This window comes from Nicrophorus vespilloides, unplaced genomic scaffold (assembly GCF_001412225.1).
Source record: "Nicrophorus vespilloides isolate i.1.1-1 unplaced genomic scaffold, Nicve_v1.0, whole genome shotgun sequence".
In the NCBI taxonomy this organism is placed as follows: domain Eukaryota; kingdom Metazoa; phylum Arthropoda; class Insecta; order Coleoptera; family Silphidae; genus Nicrophorus; species Nicrophorus vespilloides.
This window is the reverse complement of record NW_017100101.1, coordinates 856153-870049: the sequence shown is the minus strand read 5'-3', so window position 1 is coordinate 870049 and position 13897 is coordinate 856153. Positions and strand designations below refer to the sequence as shown.

General features: G+C 30.2%; 1 protein-coding gene across 2 annotated transcripts in view; it reads left to right on the top strand.

Moving 5' to 3' along the window:
- LOC108568055 (bromodomain-containing protein 4) overlaps nucleotides 1-13897 on the top strand; it is a 112466-nt gene that overhangs the window by 63262 nt on the left and 35307 nt on the right. The window lies entirely within an intron of this gene.

The following is a 13897-nucleotide window of genomic DNA, read 5'->3' as shown; positions in this document are numbered from 1 at the left end:
TGTTGCATAATTACGGTTAACTTGTTAGATAATACTTTTTCCAACGGGAGGAAAAATATTTCAACGATGAACTTTTGTTGCGTTGCGTAACAGAGATCCTATTGGGTAATAGACTTTCTGAAAAGCGAAACAGACGATCACGCGCAAAACTGTTCTAATTATATTCCGAGTACGCGAATGGTTAATTGTGAAAATAAATTATAAGAAACGATGCATTAACGTTCGGAGAATAATTGCTTAAACTGCAACACAAGATTGACATGTTTCTTGTAATTAACGCTTTAATCATAAGAGACGTACGTGTTTGTTATTTAATTGGTTGCTTATATAAGAATCTGTTCATAAATACAGACATTTAAAGTGGATTAGTGCGAATGTCGTAACGCCGTTTTTGGATTTATTACCTGATATTTACTTTTTTCCTGACTTAAGACTTTTCCGCATCACCAATGAAGAATTAATGATTATTTCTATATATATTATTAATACTTTTTTATAAGATTTCAACTGAAAGTTTAAAATTTCTTAATAACATATATAATATATAATAAATGTTATCTTTCAAATCAATAATTAATTAAAATTACTTTTTATACAAAATTAAGTTTAAGAATTATCATAATAATTAAGAATATATAAATATGAGGGGTCTAACAAAAGTTCGCTAAGTTGGCATTAATTCATTTGTTTCTGAAAAAACAAAAATTGTTTCTCAATTTGTTAAAGTCAAATTTCAAGAAGATCGTTAAGAAAATGCTAGATTAATGATGTAAAGTTGGTAGAAATTCTACCACCAACACAGCAAAAAAATTGTTTTGACATTTTCTATGGATTTCGACGTCAACTCAAGCCTATGCAAATTTTCAAGGAATGCCAAAATGTATATGGGGTGAATGCATCATACCTTGTGACTATTTCCAAGTGGTTTCAAAGATTTCAGACCTGGCATTTTTCTGTGGAGGACGAACATAGTGAAGGTTGCCCGAAATCTTCGACCGATGATACAAATGTAGCCCTGGTGAGGGCAAACACTGACGAAAAGGGGAACTGAAATAACTAACAACTTTCTTGTGCTCTCTGGCATCAATGAAATTCGCTCAGAACCTTATTCTACCGACCTAGCGCCTTGTAATTTCTGCCAGTTTCCAAAATTTAAAGTCTTCAGTTCCAATGAAGAGATCATTAATTAAAAGTTGAAAAGTTCAAAAAATCCGATTTTGAGGAATGTTTTGAAAAATGGCTCTACTGACTTAAGAAATGTATTGAAATGAATGGAAATTATTTAGAGAAATTACAAAAGGTTGAAAATTAAATATATTAAAGTAAAATTGTTTTTATTTTGTTTTTTTTAGCCAACTTGTGAACTTAGCGAACTTTTGTTAGACACCACGTAATTACTATTGATTTTTTTTAAATTATTTAAATGTTAAATAATTAAATATGAAGGGTAATATTTCGGCCATATTTCACTCATTTTAGTTTACTTTTAATAAAGAATTGTTTTTAAAAATGAAAAAAAAAACAGTTGAGTCTTTCATCGACTAAATAAGTTATTAAAATTACAGTTAGCGTTTGTAAACTTTTCATTTCATAAACATTCATTAAGAAGCTATGGCTTTGGATATTTTTAACACCAAGCAATTATTTGTTAAGTGAAGCAAGTAATGCGAATTGTTTGCGAAAAGTTTGTTCATCGTAAGGATGGTCAATTTCCTTTCGATTTATTCTCTATGTTATTCATTATCTAATTGAAAATAAATTATTTTGACTATTTAATAACAATAATAAAATAATTTAAATAATTAAGTAATGCACTTAGCTTTAAACTGTTATGTTATATGAAAAATTCAGATCATTTTTGTATTACGTCAAACGACATCAGAATAAATTAACAAACTATAATTGATTAGTGATAATATTGATATTAAATTTAAAAAAAAACGTCGAAAAAGTAGTGAAGTTTAATTACTTTGTTTTCTTGTTAAATTATTTTGAATATTATTAGATATGTGTTCGGTTTGTTTTTGTTAAGTTCAAATTCCGTACGAAATGAAGGAATGTTACGTATTACGCGAGTTTGCGCATTACACAGAAAATCTTTTATTTCGTCTGTTGTTTTTTTGTTGTTGTTGTCAGTTTGTTGTTTCCGTCGTACGCAATTGTCGCTCGTCGCTACTATCCATGCTATTTGTTATGCTTTTTTGTGGGCGCTGGCTTGGTAGCTCAGCTACGACTATTTTTACCATTTTCTGTTTATCATTTTTCGCCGCGCAATGAACCACGACCTCGAAAACGTGTGCTCTACACGAGGGCGTCCGTCTACGCCGCGCTGCGCCGCATCTTACGCAACGTTTGCGTCTCGCTCGAACGAAGAAGAGGTGTAAAACAACATGGAAAAAAAGGACCTGTAGAATAAGTGAACCGTGCATTTACGATGATGCCTCGTTGCGTGGATCTATAGATGTGTTTGTATTGTGTAGAGAGGACGAAAACGAGAACAACAGTAACTACGAGAAGTGAGAAAAAGGACGAAAATTGCGAACACGTGAGTTAATTGGAACGGAATTAATAACGGAATGAGTGAAAAAAAGATAAATAAATAAATCCGAAACGAACGCAGAAGGCGCGTGTTTCGCTTTAAAATTTAATTAATTAATCATCGCCTTCGATTCTTATTACCATATAAATTATTTGCGCCGCATTAATGATTCCACGCAATACGGAAAAAGGCAAAAAATAAAGAAGTGAATATATCGATGTGAAAGGAGAAGTCGCGTTTATTGATGCTACCTGTTTCTACCTTCGGCGTTGCGCTACCTCCCATTTCCAAATTGACCACTAATTTCAATATCGACTCAAATTTCATATATAAAAATTACAGATCTTTAAAACAGTTTCACGATAGTCAATTAAACGTGTTAATACTTGGATGGATGATTGCTAGTCTAGAATAGAGAATTTAGAGTGACAAAATCAAGATAGATTTGTGCGTGTTTTATAAAGTAAAATAATAATTATTCAATTACTTAAATAATTGGAGTCAATAATTGATTATAAAATATAAAACTCTTTAGTAAAAACAAATATAATATATAATATAATCAAACTGAATTTGTAGTTTAAAAATCTGTTTGTGTTTGAATACCGCTGTAAACTTTCAAAATGCAATCGTTATAAATTAATTACATATTCATTTATACAGAAAACATATGTATTTAAAAAAAATGCGCTTATTGTATATTCATTGATTTATTTAAATGTGAATTTACGCAATCAATTTGAAATGTAGGGAATAAATTTCAACAAGTCTATAAGCTAATACATTTAATAAAAGTTTTTTTTATATATTCTTATATTGTAAACTTTCCTGGTATATAAGAAAACTCTTAAGTTTTGAAAGAAACATAATAAGAAAAGTCATTCGGAAAAGTATTTGGTATTATTGTTACAGAGTAAAACGAATAGAAACGTATTAATGGAACATCGAAAATATAAAGATTTTATAAATCTACTTGATCTGAGGTCAAATATTCTTTTATCATTTGGTTATTAACTATTAGTTTATGTTAGTTTAAATATTATGTCTCAATATTTATTTTTATTAAAATTCTGAATTACATTTGAATATATAGTTTGATTGGAATGTATTTTTTTAATGAAACTGTTCGATTTCAAATGTAAATGCTCAAAGTAAATGAAATTTAGACAAAGGAGAGGAGAGAATCTATGCTCACCTCATTATTTTCGCACGGAATAATCATGAAATGAATTGGCTCACAAAGAACCCCGGATCGTAATTAGAATACAATGGGCGTCGATGCCTTCCATTACCATTCCATTTACCTCTTCTAGTTAAACAGTAGAAGCAATGCGAGGACAGTGGACTCGCTCGCTCTTTCCTCTAGTTCTCATCGATTTTGGACAAAAATTAATTCGTTCCCTATTCGAAACAGATTCAAATGGAAACTCTCCGGTACAAATCGATTGTGTCTCGTCCTCTTCCCTCCCCCACATTACCGTTCCAATATCAATTACATACAATCCAGGTCTTTGGATTTATGCGCGCACGCAAATTGCAAACAGGATATGCAAATCAGAGGCCTGGCATTCTTGGCACATTCTCGTAACGAACGTAAATATCGCTTATCCATTATATCCGTACGCAGTCATAAGCGAGGAATGGATTGGAAAGAGATCGAGACGTTCGCATTTTATATCATTATTATGCATATGCATATCTTTACGGAGCGAGAGAAGGGTTTTCCTTTGCGAGAAGAAACATTATGTAAATAGCGCTTTATAACACTTATTAATTTATTATAATTCCGCAAATTGGACCAATTGACAGGAAGACCTATGTTATGTTCTTTTTTATATCACCACGCATCATTATATTTACGAGTGTGTGTTCCAATTAATATGCATCGATTATTACATGAAATGTTGCTGCATTTACATCGAAATTTAACAAAACGCAATGCAAAAGATTATTATAATTCTTAAACTAAAGATATATTACAACTACAATGTACATCGTGATTTTATGATGCAACCATGCTAATCGTAACATTAGATATAAATTTCTGTCAGGTGCATCACAAATAATAACTGATGATTATATTTATCTCATGAAACGTATAATACTATCAATTAATTTTAAGTATTTTTCAAACTATTCATAAAATATTTTCAACAATAAAAAATCTTTAGATTACTAAAACATAAAAGTATTTTATAATAGCATTATGGATATAATTGTATATAGAATAACTTGTCTTAACAAGAAGTTATGTAAATTACTGTGCAACTAGTATTTAGATTTAATTAAATTTACAAATATTTCTAATGAAATGAGAATTACACTTGTGTTTACAAACAAATGTAAAAAATATATATAGATTACTAAAACATTACGTAAATATAGGACATTTTAACAGCATGTATTTGTTTGTTTCTAGTGTCAAGTAACGCGTGGAGTGTGCGAAGTATAGTACTTGACAAGTAATTATATAAATTACTTTATAAATACTGCGTAGGGCGACTAATAGCCGAATGGTTAATTTCGTGGGCGCTGGTTCGAATCCTGGTCAAGCCAGGCCCTTTGTGAATGAGGTTTAGCATATGGGCCTTTAGCCAAGTCGATGGACAATGTCAGTGTTAAGGATAGCAACAGATTCGCAGTCAAAGAAAATAGTGGAATCGCAGAGCATCAATATACTACTGAAGTTAACCTAAAAATTAAAAATCATCATAATAGTTACCGTTACCATCCATCGGGAAAGATTACCTACATAATGTCAACCGCGATCTTAAATTTACTCAATGTTCACATTGATGAACAAAATGGGAATAAAATTATACGACATAAAAATAAAAACTGCGTATCTAGGGTTATTAGTGCATTTTTTTTCAATTCTCTATTAACCTAAATTTACAATTTCTTCAATTGAAACGATCAGAGTTTCTCAACCTTTTTACCCCGTGACCCAACACATTTGTTTGTAGTTATACTACGACCCAATTGCTAACAGTTTTTCATAAGTTCCTCCCGTTGACAGAGCTCCCATTAAAAATGTAATTGTATGTATTAGCCAGGTTTCGATTAATATTTTTGTTTGTAAGCTTCGCGTGAAAATGTTTGCTATGTATGTTTTGTTTTTATTTTTGCTGTTCGAATCAACGAGGAAACAAATGTAAACCGTTTTAATGTTTGTTTGGTTTTTAGTGCAGTGCAGCCAATGTGGGCGAAGTTAATCGATTCTGTTATGCTTTTATTATTTTTTCACGCTAAATTTGGATCGGCAATAAAAATTAATATAAATAAGTGTAATTGCTGGCGTCAAAATTGAAGTTTTATGTGCACATTTTTTGCATTACTTTTTTTTATAACCGTTACATATTTATATCTATTAGTTTTAAGTACTGAAATTCATTCATGAAGTATGAAAACATGTAGTGGAACCTCGCTTAACGAGTTTAATCCATTCTAAAATTTCCGGATTTTCACTCGTATAGTGAAACATAACAACACAACTGACTTATCTTCTGATCGTCACTCGTTATGAGAAACGTCGCTCGTGTATGATAAAATTTAGACGATATAATTTTTAAAACTTGAAATGTGGGAGTTATTTCTGCCTCAACCTGTATTACCTGTATATACTAAATTTATTGAAAAATATATTTTTTAATTATATTGATACTAAATAACTAACACTCACTAGATAATAATACTGAAAGTGAAATATCTAATAATTATATTCACCCCCATTTTGCACTCCTTTTGCTGCGCTAGTAAGAACGTAGCATATTCAAGGAAATATTTTCTTATGAGACAAGATAATTGGAAATAATAAAAATTGATCTATGAAAAAGTAAAGCAATTAATTGAAATGTATGTGCGCATGGTGTAATTTAGCACTGAAGGCCTGAAGTAAGTACACAAGTGCGTGGTCGAGTGTCGAATAGACAATGTTTCGAATGCTGGTGCTCTAGCTCTAATGCGATTTATAGCGATTTCCTTTCCTATTCGTACCTGCTTGCTCTTAATGAATGGACTCGATCTTTATTAATTATTGTTATTAGCAGCGATTCTAATTTACATGTGGGATGATGCTGCTGCTACATACCTTGCCAGCTCGACCGTGGAATAAGTGGCGCCCCCCTCAACTGCCACCGCCCCTCACCGATATCCTGATTAATTGGTTTCGATTAATTGCTTCGAGCTACCACATATTACCAATACTAATAGCAACAAACAAACCAAAGAAAATGAACAGTTCACATCTACAATGTTTCATCCTTGAGTTAATTCTGATATTTTCTAGAACTAACTGAAAAATATACATTATAACGTTATTAAGCAATTGTAAAATTACATCTGAACAAACTTTAAGAAAACGATGAAACTATTTTTTTTAATTTAATTTTTTGTATTATAAATTTGTATACATTATCTTAAACAATATATAATCATAAATATTAGAAAAATAAATATTGATAAACAGACATTTTTATATTTTTTTGCAGAACACAATCTATTCTTGTAACAGAAATGCAAATTGCATGCAATAATTCAGTATTTCCATTTAATCGTTAGAAATGATTTAGTAATTAAACTATGATTTATATACTAGGTTTTTGCTATTTTTGTTTTGCATTACAACATAAATATTTATGAATGACAATTATGCAAGTCTGTTTACTTAGGAAGCGAAAAAATGTAGTTTTTAAACGACTTTTATTATATAATTGGAAGCAAAACGCGGATTAAAATGGAAAATTCTTGTTCTCGATTCTCGACTTACTCTTTGTCTCTCTCTCTCTTCACTCTTTCCAGTGCGTTGTTCTTAATTACCACGTGTACACATACTTCAGAATCACTCAAATACGTTTGAAATTGCGACGTATAACATAAAAAAAGACATTTATATACGCATCGTTTCTTATTGTAAATTATTTTTCAGAGAATATGTTTGTTGTATAATTTATAACATTTATTGTTAATTCTAATCGTTTTTCAATTAAAAAATATTTTTAATTCAATACATAAAATAATCATTAATTTTCTATAAATGCACAAGTATTTTTCATAGAATTTATGGATTGTTTTTTTCTTAGTTATCTGTCTAATTTACAAACGTGTGAAATTGAAAATCGTATATTTATGGCACTCATGAATAAAGTATTCCGAATTAATTTGAATTTATACGGCAAATGCATTTCGTGCTTCATCGATTGACGACACTTAAAAGCACATAAATATATATTTAATGCAAAGCTGAATGCAGTGTAAAATTATGAAACAGTGAACATGTCAGAGTTTCGATTATTATTTTTACATAATTAATTAAGCGTAGTTAATGATATTTGCGTCATTGGTAATGGACCATCAATTAAATTCCATTGGCGTTTAAAGTATTTAAATGTAACACAAGATAAAATTTATTAACTAATTATAAAATTATTTTTTTAATTATTTGATAGTTATTGAAAAATAAACTAAATTCATCTGAACGATAAACATTCTAATATTTTTTTGTGCTCCATCGATTGATAATTGAATTACATTTATTTATTTTTACAAAAGTTTAAACATTTATATGTGATTAATTTTCACAAATATTATAAAATTTTAATATAAAATTTGTTTCTTTTTATAAAATAACCATCAACTCAAAACTACTAAAAGCTTAGCAACAAGGATTTTTTCTTTAAAAAATAGAAAATTTCAAATTAGAATAAATAAAAAATGAACGGTTTTCATTAATAATAAATAGTACTAATTCAATTATGAGAATAACCTATTTCGTAATAATTTGAAATACAGACTTCAAATAAGCAAATACATAAATAACAACAATGAAATAAAAATCTCGAAAAACTATTGACTACCAAAAATAAATCCATTAAGTATTGTACTACGATGAATCGAGTTGTTTTTGTTGTTAAATGGATTGAGCTCATCGAGAGAACAGCAACAAATCTGACTCTGTCTTTCTCTCTCACGACAAACAACAATAACAACGCAACAACCTGAACGCAAAAACGGTGTAATGTAAAGAGAACAAAAAAAAAACGTAAAAATTCATTGACCTCGGGGATCGGTGGTCTCCAGCGGAGCAGGAACCACGAAATTTGCTGTTTGCATCATCGTTGTTCGCGCAGACCGAAGTCGCACAACCATCTCGCTCCTTTCTCTACATGGGGTCCTGTGCAACCTTCGCTATGGCCATTGACTGTTTCCATAATTCATTATGCGAAAAGCGACATCGTTTCGTTAATCGCCATTTGGAGGCTATTCCTGCGATGTGGCCAAGAAAATGGTCGCAGCTATCCGACCACAATCATAGCTGCGTATAGCTAGGAGAGAGAGTATGCGCGTTCTGTGACTAATAAACTTCAGATTAATCACGGTCGGCGTCTATTTAAACGCGGGTCAGCGCCAAAAAATGATTACGTAAATGAAGGAAACAAATGAACGACAGAAACAGAAGATGGAGAGAGAACAACAACTACAAAAAAAAAAAGATTTGGGGACGGAGCGAAATGAGGAAGGTTACTTCATTCTATTATGCGAGTGAGTGAGGTTTCTTGAACTTGTTTACAAAGAGATTTGCGTGTGTATTTGTGCTCGTTTTTTTTTTCTTCTTCTTTTTCGGGTTATAAGGTTATTTTTTTTCGGGGGGTTTTGAGTGATTCGAGGTGCGTGTGGGATTAGTCTTGAATTCGCGCTGGAAGTGGCATGAGGTATACGTTTGCGACCCATATGAGTAGATGGTGATGATGGTGAGAGGTCAGGGTTCCTCCTTCGAAGGTGGAAGAAGGACTTAATGCTCTTTGCCGGTAATTGATTTCATCGGGAGACGCGTTCGTTATCGTGTAATTAAATTTAATAGCCTCTGTATATCGCTGGATATACATACACTACACGTAAGCCCCGAGAGGCTCTACCACATCTGCCGTGTCCTGTGTGCTCTTGGTGTTGGTGTTTCCGTACTGCATGTGTTTAGTGTGCGTATATATATATATATATGAATGAGTTCCAAGAGTTCGCAGATAAATTCCCAACAACTCATAATATACATATCACTTGATTTAACGTCCGCATTAATCCCTCATCCCTCTCTCCGCTCTCCACTTCGATCACCATCTCAGCAGCCAGCCGGTCAACCTTCTTTCTTCCTCGTTCCCCCTTTTCGTTCATGAAATATACGCAACAATGCCGATGAACGAATCAAAGGAGGCATAAATCCTTGCTCTAAACGACGTGGGATAAATTCCGCAACTAACGGAACCCGAACGGAGGGGATCTCTCCGTTCATATGTGCAAAAGCAGACGGATATTGGCCTGACAGCAGGAAGATGAAAAGTCGCATCTCAGATAAATATACCTTAAAGGTAAGGCTCCGCGATTGTTCCCGTTTGCTTTGTATCCTTTAATCGAGTTATGCGCTACAATTCTGGAGTATAAATTGTCGGCACGTCGTAAATTCTTCTCCCGTTGGGAATTAATCGTTGGAGAAAGAAAAGAGGAGACGGTTGCAGGTCAGGCATGATTTAGCTGTAATCCGCACAGAAGTCACGTGCGATGGCTATATTAAAATCATTAAACTTAATCAATTGCATTTACCTTTCATCATCGTTCCGAGAATCTAAAACCCTTTCGAAGTATACACCAAACCTTTTACTTGGCACTGGCATTTCAATAAACTGATAAATGTTTCATACATATTACCTGTATATTAATAAAAACCACAAATGTAAATTAAACAACTTGACAATTATACTACAATTTACTTTGCAAGTATCTCTTTTACATGCCTAATCTTCAACTAGCATTGATTAAATTTACCGAACTTGCACTCTTTCTCTTTACATGACACTGACGTTTATTCAAATGACATTTAACAAACAGTTTCATAGGTGACAAGTATTTGACAAGTCACTTGCACAATTTTTTATAAAATATTCTTTGAATTGGATAAAATTGGCTATAATCAATGAAAAAACTCATAACAAATTGCTACTACTACTATTAATTACTACTATTAAAGTTCATTTAATTATCTAAGTACAAAATTAGTAAAAAATTAAATAAATAATCTTATACTTATAGTTTATTAATAAATAATATAAATAGGAATTCATTTGAGACGATATCGTTAATATAATTGATACGTTTCTGTGAGCATAATTCCAATGTTAATTTACGTTGAATTAAATATAATCTTGGATAATTCAACAGGAATCCTTTGCAAAGCGATACATTATTCATTCCCAATTTGAATAACACATTATTCATACAAATTTAATGAAATAAGTCACTTGTGCACCTGTGATTAATCGTCGTTTAATTTAGATTTCTAACTAACATAATTAATTATATTCATTTTGTTCTTCATATATAACTATTTTTTAATACAAATTTTAATTATTTGTGTTTACAAAATCAATAGAATTATTATGAGATAAAAATAGAAACCATACAATTTTTCATATTTTTATAAAATTTTACAAATTTTCAAAACTTTAGTCGAAAATATTATTTCATTATGCAAAACTAATGCACAAATCAATAATTTTGATCGATTGTAATGTTTCGTTTTCACATTTTGAATATAATAACAAACATAAAAAATAGAACTACTTAAAAAATAAACCAACATTGGAACAATTTCAATAATTTGTATTATTATGATAATTCCACCTATTCTAATTGATAATTACAAAAGTTATATATTAAATTTATAAAAATATAAAATTTTCTATATAATTTTTATATTCGATTTGAATCAATTTGTTTAATTCTATTAAGAATAATTACTTTTAAAATTGTTTTCATAGAAAATGCAACAGTAAAGCATCTAAACAATAAACTTTTGTAATAGTTTTTAAACTACCTATAAAAGCTATATAGAAGTACTACGGTAGAGAGGTTTTGTCATTAAACATTAACGTAAATTAATGAAATTTATTATATAATAAATATTAATTGCTTGAGCGTGGATTACCTTTTTCAATTGCAATAATAGTGTAACTTTTTTGATTTAATTGTATTTAATCATTAAGTAAACATAAAGGATTGGGTTGATGAAAATATGCAATTGGGGGATTCCCCATCCACTTTGTCACGTCTTTGGGCTTGTTGAGGAAGGAGTTTTCGTAACACAAATATGTAAATAAACACATACATATATGTATCTATATATACTCGTACACATATATAAGAGAGGACGGGGCAATCTTGGACTTAATGACTCTTTAGTCTTGCTGTACGTGCCAGTAATTATACGTTGTTTGTTTACGGCCTCAATTTACATAAGATATTGTTTTAAGCGTGCTCCGCTGCCAGCACGTTCCTAAATATGACAAACGGCTCTTCGGAATTTCAAAGGAAATTGCGCACTTTCACCATTCAACTTTGTACCATTTCTTTGACGTGTAAGTCGTTCAAATCATCGAAACAATTGTTAGTTTTTCTTTAAATTTTAATTTGTTTTTAACCCGTTCTAAGGTTATAATTTCGTTATCACATATTCTCAACCTAATTTTCCATTTAGACTTCGAGAAGCTGATGAGTCATGGTTAATCGATTTAATTGCACGTCAAGAGCAAAGCTGTATATCAATCCGCTTGCTTTTATTTCTGCCGGGCATTGATGTAATGTTGTTTCCACGAATCGCAATAAACTTTTGCACTTCGTTTTTGACGGCAAACACAGAAAAATGAAATTTTAACAAACACACGTAATCACTTATTGCATTTTCCAATGACTGTAATTATTACAGTTCAAATTACGTTCTAAATACTGGATAAACACTAAACAATTTCAATCTTTATAGAATTATAATCGTATCTAGGTCTATAATTTTACACTTATTAAATTTACTTGCCTCTATATTATTTTCAATTAATTCTACGATAAGCGATAAATTTAATTAAAATTAACTTATTTTCAATAATTCGTCATTATTTGTTCCTTAATTTGAAAAATTATTCTTTGTAATACTTAACCTTTAACTACTCGTGCACGAAATTTCTATGTACTACTCGCGCGGTGCATTTAATACACCACATGTATTACTGCCAGGAATGCATAAATGATTGTATTATAACAAGAAAAAACTTTTTCATCTTAACTAATACTTTTTTATTAGATTCATAACTATTTGTAATACATTGATATAATAATTTCTGAATCAGAATTGTCGTCATCAGTATCGTCTGCTATTGCACCAATACGGTAGATCAAGAAAGAACATACACAACTACTTTTTACACCGGCCCGAGAATTTAGAGGTTCTAAATCTATTTTTAAAAAATAAATATTACTACTTATCTAAAACTTCATCAACTATAATCAATTAATATGGTTGTTAAAAAAAATAAGATTGTTATTTTGTTTAATATATCCATAAATTTTCATTTAGTAAATTTCCATTAATCTTGCGTAAACCATCCTTGTCGTAAGCAATTAAGTTTATAATTTAATTCCTGTTCTCCTCGCGTTAATTATGCACCGAATAAAACGCAAAGTCGGAACTTAATTTCATTGCTTTCTCCGTGATATCTCGAACCTCTCTAACGTTCGGAATGATGCGCCGTTAATGTAATTTATTTGTTTTGCATAATGCATCTGTGTTATGCAATTGCTCGAACATCATCAATACTAATTAATTGTTATTGTGTTTTATACTAAAAATGCATTTAAAATTTTATGTATATACTAATTTGTCTGAGAGAATGTTAATTGATTTGTATAAAAAAAAGAAATTTCGTTAATTAAAACTTATTAGTTAAATTATATTTATTAACTTTAATGAAGTATTAAAGTTAGAATTAATTTATTTTTAACTATATAAAAGAAATTATATACAAAATATTTCTAAATTGTTGATTAATAATGAGTATTCAATTCTATTTCAAACTTAGTAAATTATCGTTAAAATTTAATTTGAAAATCGGTAAATTACAATTCAATGTTTTATTATCAAATTTGACGTTTTATGAAACAATTAATTTAATCAAATAAATCAGTGCAGAGTACGTAAATTAACGGTTATACAATTTATTATAAATAATATTGTATCAATTATGTAATAATGTAATAAAATTAATTAGAAAATTATTAATAATTGATAATAAACTCGTAAACGTTTTTGTGTGTATATGAAAATAAAAGTTTTTGCTAATAAGAATCAAATTTATATCGTTGAAACTGAATCGAGTTCATTTTAGCGAGCGCCGAAACGAACCGCGTTTTTAATTGTTTTCACGTCCGATTAAATAATAATTATGTACTCGGCAAAACTGTACATATTTCAGTAAACGCGTTTTAGTCTTGTTTATTTTCCTGCTGTTTTTATATCGATTTTTATTATGTGCACTAAATAAT